Consider the following 18257-nt stretch of genomic DNA (forward strand, 5'->3'; position numbering starts at 1 on the left):
TGCCATAAAACACCACACAACCACACAACCAACCGTGACGGCGCGGTCGGTAAGCGCGCGCGCAGCGTCTTGGGCTGTCTCGTTGAGGTTGGGCGGGGCGCCCGGGATCCGACCCAGGTGGGCGGGAAACCAGACGACGGTGTGGTGTTTGAGGGTGCTTGGATCAGCGCCGCGGAGAATGCGTAACGCCTTGACGGAGACGACTCCTCTCTCGAACGCTTTGATGGCCGGTCTCGAGTCGCTGAATATTGTCGTTCGCTTATCGTCGAGCATTGCCAGGGCTATGGCCACTTGCTCCGCCACCTCGGGATCACGTGTGCGTACCGTTGCGGCGTTTAAAGTCCGTTGCGAGGACGAGACGGCTACCGCGGCGTAGGCTCGGTTGCACCGGTAGGCGGCGGCGTCCACGAAAGCGACGTAGTCCGCTTTCTCGTTTATTCGTTTGAGGAACGCGGTGGCCCGCGCTAGGCGCCTGCCTCGATTGTGTTCCGGATGGACGTTTCGCGGAATGGGTGCGATTGTGATCAGGTCGCGGAGCACGCGGGGAACCGGCGTAAGCTCCGGTGGATCCTGGGTGTTCGGTGGAAAGTACCCCAGCTCGCGCAAGATGTGACGGCCAGTCTTCGTCATCGTCAGACGTATCATCTGCGCTCTCTCCTGGGCCTCAGCGATCTCTTCGAGGGTATTGTGCACACCGAGCTCGAGGAGTCGAAACGTCGGCGTCGTGATCGGGAGCCCAAGGGCCCGCTTCACTGCCTTTCGTATGAGTACATTGAGCTTGTCACGCTCCGATTGTTTCCACTTATGCATTGCTGCGACGTAGGTGAAGTGGCATAGGACGAACGCGTGTACGTGACGCAGCAGATTGTCTTCTTTGAGGCCGTGGTGACGGTTGGCCACCCTGCGTACAAGTCGTATTGCGTTGTCCGTCTTTGTCGTCAGCTTGTGGACCGTTTGGATGTTTGATCCGCCCGCCTCGATAATCATTCCCAGTACTCGGATGGAATCGACCCTGGGGATTGGGCGACCGTCTCTGGTGCGGATAGTGATGTTGCGCTCGGTCGGTGGTTTCCATCCCCTAGGCCTTTTGCCTTGTCGTTTTGGGCTGTACAACAACAGCTCCGATTTGGCGGAGGAGCATTTGAGGCCCGTGTGGTCGAGGTAGAATTCGGCAGTTTCGATTGCCTCCTGCAGAGCGGATTCGATGAATCCGTCCGACCCCGCGGAGCACCAGATGGTGATATCGTCCGCGTATACCGTATGGTTGAGGCCTTGTATCTTCGACAGGCGTTCGGAGAGCCCAATCATCACCAGGTTGAACAGCGTCGACGAAAGGACGGAGCCCTGGGGGGTGGCACGCTGTCCGAGCTCGACTCCTTCCGACGTGAGGTCTTCGGCACGGAGCACGGCCTTGCGACGGGTTAGGAAGGAGCGGACGAACTCGTAGAACCGGCGCCCGAGCCCTAAGGCCGTGATCGCCTTTAGCATTGCCGAGTGCTGGATGTTATCGAAAGCCTTCTCCAGGTCAAGTCCGAGTATGGCGCGGGTGCCCCAAGTAGCCCCGGCGTCTATGATCTGGTGTTTCAGGAGAAGCATCGTATCCTGAGTAGAGAGCCCGGGTCGGAAGCCGATCATGTGGTGTGTGTAACAGTCCTGGTCTTCGAGATACCGGCCGACTCTGTTGAGTACGACATGCTCGGCCACCTTACCCACGCACGACGTGAGCGAGATGGGGCGAAGGTTATCGAGGCCAGGCGCCTTGCCCGGTTTCGGAATGAGGATCGTCTGGGCGAGTTTCCAGGCACCAGGTAACTCGCCCCGCCTCCACACGTCATTGATGGCGCCCGTGAGGTACACGACCGAGGGCTCGTCTAAGTTCCGCAGGAGCTTGTTGGTTATGCCATCGGGGCGCGGGGCGGAACGGCCGTTTAGTTCGTGGAGAGCCCGGCGTATCTCTTCGATGGAAAATTCGGCGTCTAGGAGGCTGTTGTCGGCACCTGTGTAATCAGGATGTAGGGTCGGCGGGCCTGTGGGTATCGGCAGGTACTTATGCACAAGCGTCTTGACGATGTCATCCGGCGAAGCGGTGCCTTTGGCCTGGTGAAGGACTTTGGTGAGCGAGTGGCGCTGGTTCGTGCGGGTGTTGGTGTCGTCGAGCAGGTGTTTTAGGAGGTTCCACGTCTTCCCGTTGCGAACCTGTCCGTCGACGGAGTTACACACCTCGTCCCATTGCTGTTTGGATAGGGTGCTGCAGTGTTCAATTATGGTCTGGTTCAGTTCTGCAATGCGTTTGCGGAGCTTGCGGTTGAGACGCTGGCTCTTCCATCGTGTGAGTAGAGATTGTTTGGCTTCGAGCAAATGGGCGAGGCGGCTGTCCATCTTCTCGGTTGGCATATCCGTGCTAAATGTTTTCGTGGCCTTAACGACGTCGGCCTTGAGCTGAGCCGTCCACGTCTCGAGGTTCGGGGCAGTGTCTGGAGGGAGTCGTGAGGCGCGGGTCTTGCGAAAGAGGTCCCAGTCAACCCACGTGTACGACTTGGGCTTCCTGACGATGCTGGGTAAGTGCACGGCTAGTATGAGATGGTCGCTGCCAAGATCCTCCGCAAGATTGGACCAGCGGGCATCGGCTGTGTTCTTCACGAAGCAGAGATCTGGAGTGGTGTCTCTGTGCGTAGATGTGCCGATACGAGTAGGGAACGTCTTGTCTGTCACTAGGGTGAGATCGAGCTCGTTCGCATGCTGCCACAGCGCGGTGCCCTTGGGAATGTCATATACGTAACCCCAGGCGCGATGCGCAGCGTTGAAGTCGCCAGCTATCACGAGCGGGTTTGAGCCTGCAAGACGGATGGCTCTGGAAAAGGCGTCGGAAACGGTGACTCGTTTGTCTGGGGCTGCTGTACACGTTGAGTATGTACACACTTTGTCGGGACGCGTCGCTTGGGATAATCTCCGTCATGACATTGTCCACCTCCGACGTGCCGAGGTCATGCGCGAGGCAGGTGAGCTTTTTAGAGACCAGCGTGGCGGAACCACGTCCTCCCGCGAGGCCTGGTAACCACTGGTAACCGGTGAACGTGGCGGTGTGTGTTAAGAGTTTCTTGCAGTAGGATTACGTGGGGCTTGGCGTCGTAGCTGCGTAGGTATTGCTGCAGGGAGGCTTTCCGCGCAGTGAAACTCCTGCAGTTCCACTGCCAGATGCGGAACGCTTCATCTCGCCTGGCCATCTTGATGCTTTTGGGGGTCGGCCCGGGCGCTTGACGGGTGGAAGGGGGCCGCGTGTGTGGGTGGATTGGGCGTGGGGTGTTGTGGCGAGACTGGCTTAGCAGCGGCAATGGCGGGGGCTACGACGTTTTCGAGATAATGTTCGACTGTCCCCAACCGATTACCGTGGGCCGCGAGGGTTGACTGTACGCGGGCCATATTCTCTCCGAGAAAGCGGAGGCTTTTAATCTTTTAAACGTACTTTTAATCTCTTCTAACTCGGGTTTCAGTTCTGGTAGGGCGCGAGCGACGGCGCGTTTCTTGGGCGCGCTCTCGCCGTCGGCGCTATCAGCGCTAACAGGTTGTGGCGGTGGTGACGGGGCTAGTGCCTTGGCTGCGTTTTCGGCGGCGGGCATAATGGCTGCGCGCGCGCTCCTGTCATTTTGTAGTTCGGCAATCGCGGCCGTAAGTTTGAGCATTGTCTCTTTCATAGCGGCGTTTTCGCGTTTGAGTAACGCTATCTCGGATGTGTTAGTGTCTGTAACGTGCTCTGGGAGTGAGACCGACCCTACCTGTGATGTGGTGTCGTTTCTTCTTCCCCGGACGACATCTGTCCAGGTGAGGGTGCCTCGTTTCTTGTTGCTTGTTGGTGGTGCCGGCGAGCTTGGCAGTCGCTGACAAGAGGGCCCGGAGTGGGATCCAGAACGGGAGCCGGAACGGGACCCGGGCCCGGACTTGGAGCGAGAAATGGAGCGGTCCCGAGATGCGCCGCGCGGCGCACCACGGGAGCGGGCCCGTGGTCGGCTCCGGGATGTCGATGCCCGCCTGGAGTGGCTCCGAGATCGGCCCCTGGATCTAGACTGGGATCGGTTGCTGTCAGCGGCCCGGGCACCTCCAGGGAGTTGCGGGTAGTCGTCTTCGGTGGTAGCGATGGCGGACTTGGGCATTGTAGTGCAGTCATCGCCGTTCCTCGTCGAGCGTGCTCTCTCCCATCGCCGTCGACGGACCACGTATGGCATGTGGTAGCGTTCCTTGCAGGCTTTGTCGGCGGTGAGATGGGGGCGCCACCGCATAGCTTACATTTGGGTGCACAGTGGTGCTCCCGAGTGGGGTTTGGGGAACCACAGCCTCGGCAAATAACGTCCCAGGGGTTTGGGCACACGTCCGCACGGTGGCCGAGCCGACCACAGGCGTAACATATGTCAACCTGCCTGCGGTACAGCATGCAGTGCATGAGAACCGAGCCATAGCGCACAAAATTGGGCACTCGATGGCCGTCGAACGCCACGATTACTGCTTGGCGGCCAATGCCAGTGGATTTCTGTCATTGACGATTTTCGAGTCAATGTCCGTCGGCCCGTTTTCCACGGGGACCCCGCGGATGACTACCTTGCAAGTGGACTGTGGTGCCGCTTCGTAGGCGCTGACCTCGTGGGTGACGCCTTGGATGCAAATTTGCTTTACTCGCACATAGCGGCTAGCATTTTGTCTGAGCGGAGTGCTTGCCACTAAGACATTCTCTTTGTTGTTGGGGCAAAGCGTGTCCGGGTGTTGTTGTGCCGGACCGAGGCCAGCCGAGGCGGCAATGGCGTCGGCAACCACCGCAGGGCCAACCTTTGCTATGTTAAGTCCCCCACGAGGCCTTATAATAATACGGATGTCATCTTTTGGCAATGGCGGCATTCTGCTCGCGCGGATGATGGTGTTTTTAACGTTTTCGCGGCCGCGGGTCGCAGTTCCTCCACGTTTCAACACGCCATATGGCGGAGTAGGGTTAACGCTCTCACGTTTGGTTGCGGCGCGGCGAGACGTGGCAGTCTGCCAGCCTTGATCCGGGGTGATTTCCTCCACGGCAATGTCCTCCCCAGCCACTTGGTATTCCATGTCTCAGCACAAGAATTCTAGCCCATGCAGCGGCGGCGACGACGTGGAAGAGAGAGCAACGCGCCAGAAGCGGCGCCGCGCTCGACACGTCGGATTAGAAGCTCACCTCGTTAGGGCTAGCGAGGCGGCGGTTGGGTGACGATGGCAAAACCGCTGTAGACGGTAGAGATAAACACTCACAGTGTCCAGGAAAGTGTCCACAGGGTCCGTGCAACTTCACAAAGCCGTCTTGCACAAGTATTTCCTTGAAATCGTGAAAAATCGCCGCGAAAACATTGGTAGAAACAAGAGCCGAATTGAATTCGTCCGCACACTCCGGCGTCTTCTTCTTCCTCATTCTGAACGATGGAGGTACTAACATCTCCGGGTTTACTAGCTACGCAACACCTTCCATCCCAGATCGCCGTGCGTGCCGGTCAGGTGATAAACCAGGCAAAGCAGCTATATATGTTCGAACGAGGGAGGTACGAACATATATAGCTGCTTTGCCTGGTTTATCACCTGACCGGCACGCACGGCGATCTGGGATGGAAGGTGTTGCGTAGCTAGTAAACCCCGAGATTCGAGGAAGAGAGTTCTGCTCCTGCAGGAGGAACGCCCAAGCTCGAAGTGAGCCCAAGCGTATGCGTTCTCGGAGCTCGCCAACCTTGTTAGCGAGACCCCGACAGTTCCATTGAATTACATATGAAGGCGGGTTGGAGGCCATTGTGGCAGCCATCATAATAAGTGCTCCGCAAGAGTGGCAGTTAGGGCCTGTAACTGTTGCACAACATAACGCAGAAGCGATGCCGGCTCGGAGGCGACTTTAGGCGCAGGTTCACGCACAGACGCAATACCTGACGCCGGCACTGGTGAATGACATTTATGAGGCGGTTGTGCCGCCGATGACCTATTTGTTGTCGACGAAGTGTTCGCAGTGACAAGGCGGTTGCGGCGAGAGTTCAATTTGGATAGTTCCGTTTGCAATTTTTCGATGTTGCGATCGATGTCACCCAATTCCTCTTGATGTTCCTCCTGGGCCGTTGTAGACGCACGATGCCTGTGACGAGTCCGGCTCGTAACATCGCTGTAAGTTGCCTGAGGAGTAGATACCCCCTTAGATGATGAAGGGTCGTCTTCCTCGATGGCTTCATCCTCTTCTGTTAGCAAAGCGAAGCGGTTGGGAGACACCAACAGGTCCTGGGTATGTGGAGTAGGGCGAAAAGTGCGAACGCCGCGTTTACATTTCTGAGCCTTACGTTTCGTTGGGCAAGCGCGATCCGTTATTGAATGGTCATTGGATTTGCATAGACCACATCGGAATGCTTGGGAGGTGATTGGCTCATTTGTCTGCACCGGAGCCGGGTTAGGGCACGATGCACGCATGTGGCCTTGTTGTAGGCACTGGTAACAGTATACTACGCTTGGGCGGTATGAACGAGGTCGAAGGACGCACCCATTGTAGATAAACCGTTTAGGTGGGGTAGCGGGTCCTGAAACCGTTACCAGGCATGTGCGACCACGTCCTAGGTAGCGGGCTAGCAGCACATGATGAGTGTCACAAGTCAAAGTATCACGTAGAGTTTCCGGCGGTTCGTCGGGATCGACCCCTGTTACCACGTAGCGAGAGATGTCCGTGCCAGAGAGCAGGTATGCTTGAACGGGCAAGACGCGTCCACTGGGAAGGGTGATTGCTGTCAATGTGCACAGGGCACACCCTTTCTCTAAGGACGGCACCCACACCGACACCGTGTTGGAGGCCCGGTGATATGTGTAGCCTGAGAAGCCCGTCGCGGTGACGCAAGAAGCGAGCGTTTTCTGAAGGGTCGTTGTAGGGATGTCTTCTATGTTGTAGCCTTCCTTTGGACGGATGGCAACTTTGTACGATGCAGGGGGGCTGTTAGACGGGCGTTCCGGGAGAGCGTCTGGATTCAGCAGACACGGACGCTTCTGGACAGTAGCAACTGACGAGCCAAGCACTGCAGACGCGCCCAGTGATGCAGCGTTGCACAGAGACGCCTGTGTTCGCAGGTCCCCTACTTCGTCTTCCATCGACTCTTCGTTGGTGGCGGTAACCGACTCAGCAGCAGGAGTAGTCGCCATGATCTCCACAGCCAACTGCTGCCGCAGCTGCTCTTTCTTGCGCGGCGTTATTGCGCCTTGGCGGGATCGCTGTTCACGCGATGAGGCGGCTAAGCCTAAAGCACTCTGACTCACTTTAGGCGACGCTGTTTTGCCCCCGGGAGCATCCCGGGGGCCCTCGATGGCTCGGGTCGCTGCCACAGGTGGACTGGCTACGAGGAACGGCCAGAGGTGGCGGAATTTCACAGTTCCAAAGGGAAAAAGCACTTCAAAAGCCGGAGCTGCAGGAAGACACGTCCGACGAAATCAAGCGCTTGCAGCGCCCCCTCGGTACAGGTGTTCTTCGACGCGATTTTCGATTTCACCTCGACTCCGCCGACAGCAGATACAGCCAGAAGTGGCGTGAGATCGGCACCCGGAAGGCAGTCCACGGCCACAACGTTGCCCCGCAGGTTGACACGTACGCGTTGGCTGCCAGGTATCTTCGATAGCTGGGCGGCAATGGCGTCCTTTGTCAGGGAAAGGAAGTTGGCCGTTTTGCCTTTCGGTCGGAAGAGGACTGTTTCGGCGGCCGCGTTTCTCGGAGCAGGGGGTTGATCCGGCTGCACCCAATTTCGGAAGCGCCGACGTCGTTTTGGGCCCTTTGGAGGCGACCTTGATTGTCGGGGCTTGTTCTTTTACTAATGAAGCAACCTCTTTAATCAAAGTTTGGTCGCTGTCGTTCCGTATAGAAGGAGTAAGGGCGCGTTTGTTCAGAACGGTGCGCTTAGTTTTTGCGGCTTCCCAGGAGGGCATCTGGTCGTAGTCGGCCTGTGTGAAGGCCTCCTGAATCAGGGGGCGAAGCGGCCCGAGGACAGAATTGCGTTTAAACTGTACATGGCGCTCGTTGCGGGAGCCGCAGTCAGCTGTTATTTGCAATTCCAGGGGCCGGGCGAGAGGAGCATCCTTCCTTCCCGTCGCGTAGCCGTGAACGGGCTGGGAGACACTTGAATGGAGGGGCTTCCCGGCGTGATTATGCTCCGAGTCAAGCACGTAGGTGGGAGCGTCATTGTTATTCAGATTTTCCGGCATAGAGGCGGGAGTGGTGATAGCATAAAGAGATTCTAAAGAAGGAGATTGAAAAGATGGGATTAAGTGCAGCGCAGTAACCGTCTCTCCGCAGAAGACAACTCAACCGCGCTGCACAGGGGGAAAAGGGGAATTAAAAGATGGGTGAGAAAGAAATAAAAACGCGGCGGCGACAGCCGACGCGGCAAGGCCGTGGGTGGGGCATGTTTACAGGCGGCTGTGAAGTGCCGCGTCCTCGGCGAACGCCAAGAGCGCGCGGAAAAGGCGCCTGTGTCGCGAAATGCAGCCCGAGGGATGCAGCAGGTCGTCCAGTTTAGCACATGGTAAGTTCCGCGCACGGTACACTTGCGCAAGAGTCGATCGCGCGGGCAAGAGAGCAGGGCACTCGCAGATCAAGTGTTCCAATGGGCTTCTTCGATTTTCCACTTCTGGCTACCCGCGGGCTGCCAGAGCCAGCCAGAGCGCCTTCGTTTTTCTCGGGTTGCTCCGCCCACCGCACTTCCGCCGGGCGTTCGTTTTGCTCGGGCTGGACGGTTCTGGCTACCCGCGGGCTGCCAGAACCTACCAGGACGATTTTGGTCTGGCTGCTCTCTGGAAGTTCTCTGGCTAGCAGACGACTAAAAGAGGCGATGGGCGCTCGCCTCCATCTTTGCTGGGACTTCACAGATTGCAACGCGGGCGCTTGAGGACTCACATTTACCTCACTCAGCCAACTGTCTACGGTCATCTTCGGGTTTCCTTACTTCTAGCGTTATCTTTTTAGGTGCTAACGCTCCGTTCCGCATCGCGAAGCGGTGTGATACGAGCCGTGGTGAACCGTTTGAAGCTTTTGTGTGTGTGTATATGTGTCCCCTGATTGCTTCTTCGCGGCGGTGAACAGAGCGCCGCGCTCTCATGCGTGCATGTTAACTGCATCGTGTTCCACGCAAGTTGTAGACGCTCATTCACACATTGCGGTACATTTTGGGTTCGTCTTTCACTGGTGGCGTTCCTTTTCACATATCTCGCGTATGTATATCTCTCCTATCTCTGCAATTAGCGAAGGCTTTGCAGCTACCCCGTGTTCTATCCGTCTCTCCGTCGTATGCTTAGGTAGCAGCTCGAAACCGATATGTGTTCGAACTGCAGGCCGTTCATATAAGAATACACTGATTGCACTCGGTACATTAGAAACACGTACATTGGCTTATTGCTCTCATGATTGCGACCAATGTTTTTCGTGTGAAACGTTTTGCTGGTCACAGGCGACGTGCATTTTCATGCGCCAGCCGCGTCCCCAGCTCCTTGGGGTCAAAATGAGAAGCACCATCAGCCACAACAAACTTTCTGAAATCGAAGCCCATGCAAGCAGTCCGGCGCGAAATTTTATGCGTATGAGACGTATCCGATAACCTGCTTTTTCATGTCTTGTGATGACACAGCGCCAACTCATCAATGTCGCCGTTGGGCGACGTGATCGCTGCGAACAGGGATCCTCCAACTATCGCTTCACGATTTCGCGTCTTGTCATCCGCCGCGTCGGGGGCCGTCTGTTGCGCTGCGCAAGGCGAGGTTGGCCCAGTACGCGTCCTGCGCCGAGTCGCGTGAAATCGCGCGAAAGTGATCGTATTCCTGAATGCAGCTATGTATTTTCAAGCTGGTAACGCATAAATGGGCCGACTACGCCGAGTGCGCGCCGTACACACGCACGAATGTACATATAAAGAATAGGAGCGCCCTTGATCCCTCGATATAAAATCCTGACCACGCCCGTGGCTCGAACAGCTCAAAAGTTCGCGTGCAAACGCGCATTGCCTTGCAACAAAAAGCGGTGCAATGTTTTTCAGCATGCATATGAAGTTTTCCCGCAGAGGTGGAAGGCAAGAAATGATTTAAAGGGCACGTTTAAAAAAAACTTCATACACGTGTAGTAGACAATTATGTGAGCACATTTTGGCTTCCGAAACGAGACGAATAATGAATGTCGCCAACAGAACTATCGTGCCTGCGATAATGTCAGTGACCGTTGACCATCATTCATCACTAAATGTCATTCCCAGCAGCTGCACGTTTTCAATGTATGCGGTGCAGACACGTAAATTTAAACGCATTTCAAATGTTCATATGCAAAGCTTATTTTTACGATTCATACCGCAAACTTAACAGCTGCTTCGTAGCAGCAGATCTGCAAGTGGAAAAAGATTCAACATGCAGGAGCTTTTAGATCAAATTTATTTCGTACAAGGGAATGGATGAGCAATGGCTGGTGGCGTCAGGGAATGAGTGCTGGTTCTTGGAGCCTTGGGGGACAGAATTCAAAGCCACTGGAAAGACAAGTTATTAAGAATCACATAAGATGACAAACTGGCAAAATAATTATTCACACATTGCAGACTGTAATATTACAGCACATTTTTCTTTATCTCTTCATACTACTCAGGTTAATTCACTGTAACACAGCGCTTATTAAACGTACAAAAAAATTTCACATTCCTCACGCCGAGTATAAGGCTGATCGAACAAGCAACCTATTGCGGGCGGTAAATGCTGAATAATCTATCGGTGCTGTCTCATAAGCGGGAGAGCAGGGTCTTTTCGCTTACTACAAAACAATGAACACCAGCACACCTATCGACTTTACACGAAAAATTAGAACACCGACAAAAAAAAAAAGAAAAAGACGAAGCAGAGAAGAGCCAGAATGCAGCGGGCAAATTGTACGTGTTAGTATTTACTCTGTTCTCAACACACTTTTCTGGAGCCGCATAATCAGAACAATCGTAAAAGCAACAAACGAATTGAGCGAGTTGGTAAGTTATTATTCTTGGCGTATATGTGCAGCGCGACACAGCCGTGTCGTCCTTTCTTTGTACCGCGTCTCTGTCGCGCTGCACACATACACCAAGAATTACACAAGTGAACAACCTCTCATGCCAGCCGTACGCATTTCAGCGTGTACAGGAGTTTTACTCGAGATAAATGCCGCTTTAGTCTCAACAAGCCGAACTCACCTCTGTAAACAAGGCGAACGGACCTCGCATATACTGGTCCCTTTCGGAGCCGGCCGCTCTCGTCCGTCCACACGGCAACGCGTAAAAAGCTTTGCCACTTTCCGTGCGATTTGCACACTTTGGTGCGCTGCAACCCGTCATACTGGAATACAAGTGTCAAAGTGATCTGATTCGTGGCACTTCACCAAAGTCATTAACTTAATATCCTCGAATACCGTACCTGAAAACCGGAGCCGACGGTTGCTACGCACGCTCGACGGTCCGCTGATTGCAATTTCGATGGCACTGACAGAAACGAGTCCGCGCCGGTTCCGTAAAGCTGGCTTCGGAGCGCGCAGTTGATCCTTTGACGTCATTTTCCACCACGTGATCGCGCTTGGCGAATAGCGCTACGAGCGGCGCCGGAAAAGTTATGCGCAACTCTGCTCCCTGCGGGAGCATATGGAACACTATCCCGCAGGGGTAGCACACTCTCAAGTTCAACAAATGGCCACAGAGGGCGAAAAAATCGACCGCGCGCCGCTGCTAACAAAGCCGACGTAGTAGCATCACTTTCGGGATTCGTTCGTTAGTTCCAACATTTCCAGGTAGAGGCGTCGCAATAAGCGCAATTTGGCTAAGCGGTCGTGGCTCACGGACGCTCCTGTGGACGAGGCTTCAGCGACTTCGTTCGTAGCTAAGTACTCTTTTATCTTTATTAGCTAGTGTTTTGAAGTGTTTTCTTTTGCATGGAGTAGGGGCGCAAATTTTCAATTTTTGGTAGGAGTAGGAAACGTACCGGCTTTGTCTAGGTCTAGTCTAGTCTTTGTCTCGTCTAGGTCTGGCGGCTCCCCCGTTAGGCCTAGGGGGTATTTCTTTCAGCTAGCTCTTCGGATTCTTACATGGAGTAGGGAGTGATAATTCTTTGTTTTTGTTTGGGATAGCGGTCGAGGTCGGGTTTGCGTGAGTGATTTGGCGAACTTGCTCGTTGGGCCTAGGGACGTAGGCCTAGCGATGAAATCGAAAAACGTGAAGGCCGCGGGGGACGGGGAGCAAGTGCAGTGCGACGAGTGCCTGCGCTGGTGCTTCCTCGATGAGACTAAATTCCAGAATTTAGCAGACGCGGTGGGGTCTAGCTTCACGTGCAGGTCGTGCGAGGGCGTCAGGGAAGCCGTCCAAAAACTGGAAGGGAATTGGGCGGCTAAGTTTGAAGAGCTTAAGGCAAACCTGAGGGAGGAGCAGGAGAAGCGGGTAGCACTGCAGGCGAAGGTTGAAAATTTCGTCAAGGTGGAGGCGGCCCAGGCCGCGCAGTTGGTGAGGACTGTGGCCGAGCTTGGGGAGGCGAAAGAAAGGAGCGCCGAACTGCAAAGGCGGCTCGACGCTCTTGAGACTCGGGCAGCGGATAATGTCGGGTCAGGACACCAAAGCGAGGGCGAAGTGGGAGGCAGGGAGCCAAAGCAAGCGGTCGCCAGCTCGCCGCCGGTGAATCGGCGTAGCTATAGCGAAGCAGCGAAAGACGCCCCGAGTGAGGCGACGCTGCAGCCACAGGAAGCCGGGAAGCAGGGAGAGGTAGGAGAGAGTGAAAGGGTGATTATCGCTGGCGACTCAAACATGGCTGGGTGCTCAAAAGCAATTGTGGAGAGGGTGAAAGGCGACAAAAGAGTGGCGGTAGGGACATTTCCAGGGCAGACACTGGGTTCTGTCATGGAGCGAGCAAAAGAAAAGCTCACGAAAAATGCCCACGTGCGCAACCTTGTCGTAGTAGCAGGTGGGCTAATTGACGTCCTGAACAGGAAAGGGCCAGGACTAGCCCAGCGCTTGGCGAAGGGGGTGGACGAATTGCGCGAGCTATCCCCTCAGGTGCAGATCGTGGTTTGCACGGTGCCTGTGCGTGACAGTCACGTACAAAGAGCCGTAATGGCTGCCAATGAGGCAATATGGAAAATGAGCCGAGAGAAAGGCTTCGAGGTTGTCGAAGTAAACAGGGAAGTGAGAAGTTGTGGTGGTTTTAAACGAGATGGGATCCACTTCAATTACAGGCTAGCACGAGAAGTGGGCTGGCGACTTGGGGGTCGCGCTGTTGCTTTTTTAGGGGGCCCGCGGGCGCTCAGAGTAGGTAGTAATAAAGAAGGTCCCCTAGGGGAACATCAGAAGAGCATCGCCGTCGATAACAGAAAAAGGAGGAAAGCAGGAACAAGAGCTCGCCATGCAATAGGCTACATAAACATGCAGGGCGGCAGAAGAAAGGAAAAGTGGGCAGAGATTGAGGAGCAGTTACATAGAGAACAAATAGGGGCGTATGCGGTTACAGAAACGCACCTTAGAGACTCAGAAGAGCCGCCAGTTATTGAGAATTATGTATGGGAAGGGTGCAACAGAACTAAGTCGGAAAGAAAGGGAGGGGAGTCGGAATGCTCATCCATCAGGGAGCCAAATGGAAAAGAGTAAATTCACAATGTCAAGAGCATCTTTGGTTATCAGGTACAATGAGTGGGAAAGAAACTTGGCTTGGAGTTACGTATTTGTGGACCGGAATAAATTGCACAGAGAAGAATAAAGAGTTAGTGGAATGCATATTAGGGGTTTCGGGAATGGTGCTGAGATAGTCCTATTAGGTGACATGAATGCCCACATACAGGATTTAGATGGCTATACCGACAATAACGGGAAGTCAATGCTAGACCTTTGCGAGCAACATAACCTCGTGATCGTGAATACAGGGCCTAAGTGTGAAGGACAGATCACGTGGGAAGTGGGAAACCGGCAATCGACCATTGATTACTGTCTGATGACAGAAGGAATTCATGATAAGTTGAGAGAAATGGTCATCGATGAGGAAGGGTTTAGCAGCATAGGGAGTGACCATAAACGCATCATTTTGAAAATGGGATATGTAGTTGGGAAAGGGAGCAAGGAAAGCAAAATGGCCAGTCCAAATTCGAACGCTGAACAAATAGCAAATATAGTCACTAGAGTTGAGGAAGAACTTGGCAAGTGGCCAAGTAAGGGGTGGGAATATGGTGAGCTTCTAAGTGTAGTAACGACAGAAATACGGAAAGAGAAAAAACATGTTCATTGGAAAGGAAAAAAGAAACCGAAAAGCTGGTGGAACAAGGAGATACGAGAAGCCATCGCCGAACGACAGAAAGCATCTCGAGAGCACAGGCAGGCAAAGAAGGCGCAGTTGCCACAGGATGAAGTAACCAGTAAATGGGAAATATACCGGGAGAAAAAGTCTATGGTTCAAATACTGGTGCAAGCAAAATTAAAAGGTGAAAGTGAACGTTGGTTGTCAGAAATACGTGAGAAAAAGAAGGCCGCACCTAGAATATTTTGGAATCACATAAAATTATTAGGCAGGACGGCAACAACAATACAACAACATATCCTAGACGAAGATGAAAACAGACTGGAAGGAGAAGCAGCAATAAATTACATCCAAAAAGTAACAGCCGAATCTTTCCAAGGCAAGGACAAGGTTGTATTTGAAGAAAAAAAGAGCATGAAAGAGACCCAAGGGGGAAAGGAGCTAGTGCTTACAAATTTAAACTGGAAGAAAGCGGAAGAGAAAATTCCTAAGCGCACAGCCACAGGGCTAGACGAGGTTCCCGTTAGGCTGATAAATGAACTGGGACCAAAAAGTAAGGAAGCTCTCGTGAAAGCAGTTGAAAAAACTTTAAAAGATAGGCGAATACCAGACAGTTGGCGACAAAGTAGAATGAATTTAATTTATAAAGGTAAGGGGGAGAAAGACAGAATTCACTCGTATAGACCGTTGACCATTACATCGGTAATATACAGGCTAGCTATGCAGGCAATCAAATTAAAGCTTCAAGCATGGGCAGAAAATAATGGCATTTTGGGAGAGCTTCAGAATGGCTTTAGAATAGGTAGGCGTTTGGATGATAACTTGTTTGTTCTTACTCAGTGTATTGAAATATCAAAAGCAGAAAGCAGACCGTTGCATGTGGCCTTTTTGGACATTACAGGAGCATACGACAACGTAGACCGCAGCATTTTGTGGGATATTCTGGAAGGGGAAGGCTTAGGTAACGATTGTATACAGCTTTTGAGAGAGATTTACCTAGAAAATACTGTTTGCGTTGAATGGGAAGGGATGAGGAGCGCGGAGAAAGTTCATATCAACAAGGGACTGAGGCAGGGGTGCCCTTTATCCCCGCTGCTGTTTATGATGTACATGGTGAGGATGGAGAGGGCGCTAGAAGGAAGTAATATCGGGTTTAATCTCTCATACAAACAGGCAGGTACAGTAATAGAGCAGCAACTCCCAGGTTTATTTTATGCGGACGACATTGTGTTGCTCGCAAACAAGCAAAGTGATTTGCAACGTCTGGCTAATATCTGTGGACAGGAAGGCAACAATTTAGGTTTGAAATTTAGTGTTAGAAAATCAGGTGTTATTGTATTCAATGAAAACAGTGAACAGACAGTGGAGATACAGGGCCAAGAAATACCTCGGGTAACAGAATATAAATACCTTGGTATATGGATAAACGAAGGCAACGGATATATGGAAACACAGGAAAAAACCATAACAGTCAAGGGGAAGAGAAATGAAGCCATAATGAAGCACAGAGCGCTATGGGGATACAATAGGTACGAGGTCCTCCGAGGTATGTGGAAAGGGGTAATGGTTCCAGGACTTACTTTTGGAAATGCGGTTGTTTGGTTTAAATCAGGGGTACAATCAGGACTCGACGGGAACCAAAGGTCAGTGGGTCGCCTCGCATTGGGCGCGCACGGGAAAACTACAAATGAAGCTGTGCAAGGGGATATGGGCTGGACTAGTTTTGAAGTGAGGGAAGCTCGCAGTAAAATTGAGTATGAACAACGGCTGAGGAATATGGAGGAAAGTAAATGGGCTAGGAGAGTGTTCAGGTGTCTGTACAGGCAAAACATTGATTCACAGTGGAGGAAAAGAACTAGGAAGCTTACCAGCAAGTATGTGGCCTGTGGGGTGGGCAACACAGCAACAAAGGTCAAGCGGAAAGTCAGAGAGGCTGAATTAATCTCATGGGTGGCGGCAATGGAAAAGAAACCTGCCATGAGTAACTACTTAAGGGGAAAAAACGAAATTAGGAAAGAAACCATTTATGCTAACTCAAAGGGAAGCTCATTACTTTTCGAAGCGAGATCGGGATGCCTTAGAACACGCACCTATAAAGCGAGATATAAGAAGGAAGAAGAAGCATGTGCTTGCTGCGGTAAAGCTAGGGAAACGACGGAGCATATTTTATTAGAATGTGAAGACGTCTATCCAGCGGTCGATTTAGGCACTGACCTCCTTGAAGCCCTTGGGTTCAGCGGGAGCAGTGGTAAAGCAAACAGGTCCGCAATAGACATCAGTAAGAGGCGATTGGAGGATTGGTGGAAGAAAAGTAGGGAAACGACAAAAGACGGAGACGTACAAAAGCACAGTTCGCAATAGGGTATCAGAAAATTTGGACGTGGTAGTTCATAGTGGGGTTTTTTTGTTTTTTCATTGGTTAACCTAGGTAGGATATTAAGCAGCATAGTAGCAAGAGCTTGGTGGCGCAAGCCACCGCCCCGTTCCAAAGGGGACGCTCATAACATCCATCCATCCATTTTATCTTACAAACTTTCTCTTACAATTACCGAAGCATTTTCTTTTACATAAAAACAGGGCAAAATTATCATTGCTAATTAGATATTGTGCTCTTTGTTAGTAAGTTTATTGTTTCTTCACCATTATAAACGCAAATAGCGTTCAGCATCATCGATCTTTCACGTGACCTCTGGCCTGGATTTAAAATTTTTACCGGTATTTCCGAGTGCACGGCGGCACGGATTCATTCGTTCGTACACTGAAGACTGCTTTGTTTCTAAAACTAGTTTCTTGCGCTTCGATGTCTCGCGTTATTTAACTTGGGGTGAAGTTACGTGTTTGCAAGCGGACATGTAAGCCCGGCAGTTGGGTTTCGGTCGTGAGCCATTCGGAACACGGTCTGCATCGAAACGGGAGCTGGATTTTGCTGCGGCTGACAACGGCAATAACGGTGAGTCGTTTAACACCGCTGCTTGAATCGTTATATAATATCCGTGTCATTACCTTCCAGGCGGGCACAAGTTAACGAACTAGATCCTGCATTACATATGGGCAGTGAGGATCTCAGTTGCTGTTTCCTAAATAAACCTTTACTTGCGAGGCTGTCGTTTGGTTTACACACACAACCAGGAAAGAAAGAGCGATATCGGAACGCGCGTCTCATTTTTCATGTTATTGTAGCCGTGGTTGTAGGTGACTGAGTAGCCTTATCAATACACATATTAAACATTTTTTTCGAGTCGGCCGGCAACGTCTTTCGTCCACAAAACCGAATAATCCTTTGGTAAAATAAAGTGAAAGTACAGAATTTAATGTATTAAACAGTTGCAAGCATGATAATTCACCCATATTTCGTACTTGTTGGTTCCAAATGTTCTTGCTGTTCAGATTGGTTTACCGTAGGGCATTTATTTTTGCAGTAGTGAAGCAGTGCATCACGTTCGTGCAGAAAAATAATGCATCAGTTCTAATAGCTTCATGACTTTCATGCATTTGCTTGTGGAACTAGCAGTGTGATCACTTCTAGTGTATAAATGAACCCACAAATGTTCTCATTTGTGATCTTAATAGTACTTGCGCTGTTGACATGCATTGTAGTTAGGCAGACATCAATTTTATGGACAATAGCAATATTTATTTAACATGCTGCTTAAGCACCCTAGAACAGACAGTGTACATTTGCATGTGTTCTGTAGTCGCAAATCATTACAACATATATGTCACACCTTTTTGCATTTCATATTGCAAAAATTTGCTTTTTCAATTTCTGATTCAGTCAAAATTTCTGTTCCAGACATGCAGTAATGAAGACGGCACCAGTATAAAGCAACACACTCCACGCACTAAACAGAAGCTGCTGCCTGCTACAACAAGGTCATTGTGTGGACATTGGCTACTACTGCAAGGTAAACAACACATGGTTCAGAAATAAATATGTTTGATATATGCTGTATTGGCTTGCTGTTTGCAGCAGATATGAATGTTTG

This window comes from Dermacentor andersoni, chromosome 7, assembly GCF_023375885.2.
Source record: "Dermacentor andersoni chromosome 7, qqDerAnde1_hic_scaffold, whole genome shotgun sequence".
NCBI classification, from domain to species: Eukaryota; Metazoa; Arthropoda; class Arachnida; order Ixodida; family Ixodidae; genus Dermacentor; species Dermacentor andersoni.